Source organism: Octopus bimaculoides, chromosome 14 (genome assembly GCF_001194135.2).
Source record: "Octopus bimaculoides isolate UCB-OBI-ISO-001 chromosome 14, ASM119413v2, whole genome shotgun sequence".
NCBI lineage: Eukaryota > Metazoa > Mollusca > Cephalopoda > Octopoda > Octopodidae > Octopus > Octopus bimaculoides.
The window spans coordinates 32,610,881-32,611,524 of record NC_068994.1 but is presented as its reverse complement, the minus strand read 5'-3'; positions in this window follow the sequence as shown (position 1 = coordinate 32,611,524).

The following is a 644-nucleotide window of genomic DNA, read 5'->3' as shown; positions in this document are numbered from 1 at the left end:
GGTTGCCCATGTCTTTTCTACGGGGTCGCTCGATTTCTAAGAAATTGCATCCAAACCCTTCAAGTTACATCATACGCTGGATAATTTGGGTAACTTTTGGATGATCTTGGGTAACGCGCTTCTGATTCCCTTGTGCATGGGAAACCTAATTGGTTGTGGCTGACCTGGTGTTAAAAAACAACAACGGTGACGTGAATAAGAGTGCATATAACACTCATACTGCTCTCAGCTGTTCTCTCATTCAGTCGCTGCCCCTTGGTCTCTCAGTCGCTCTCAGTCTATTTATCTGTCTACCTATCTGTGTCTCCCTCGCACTCATACACAAACATCCTCACCAGTATTGAACTGCCACTCCACCACCACAACAACAACTACTACTACTACTACTACCACCAGCACCACCAGCACCACCAGCACCAGCACCACTACTACTACTACAACAACCACCACCACTACTACTACTACTACCACCACCATCACCACCACCATCACCACCACCACCACCACCACCACCACCACCACCACTACTACTACTACTCTCACCAGAAAAAGTTACCACCCTCTTCATTACCATCACCACCAACAAAAGCATTATCATTAAAATTACAACCAACTCCATTGCCAACATTTCGTCATCGTCGTAC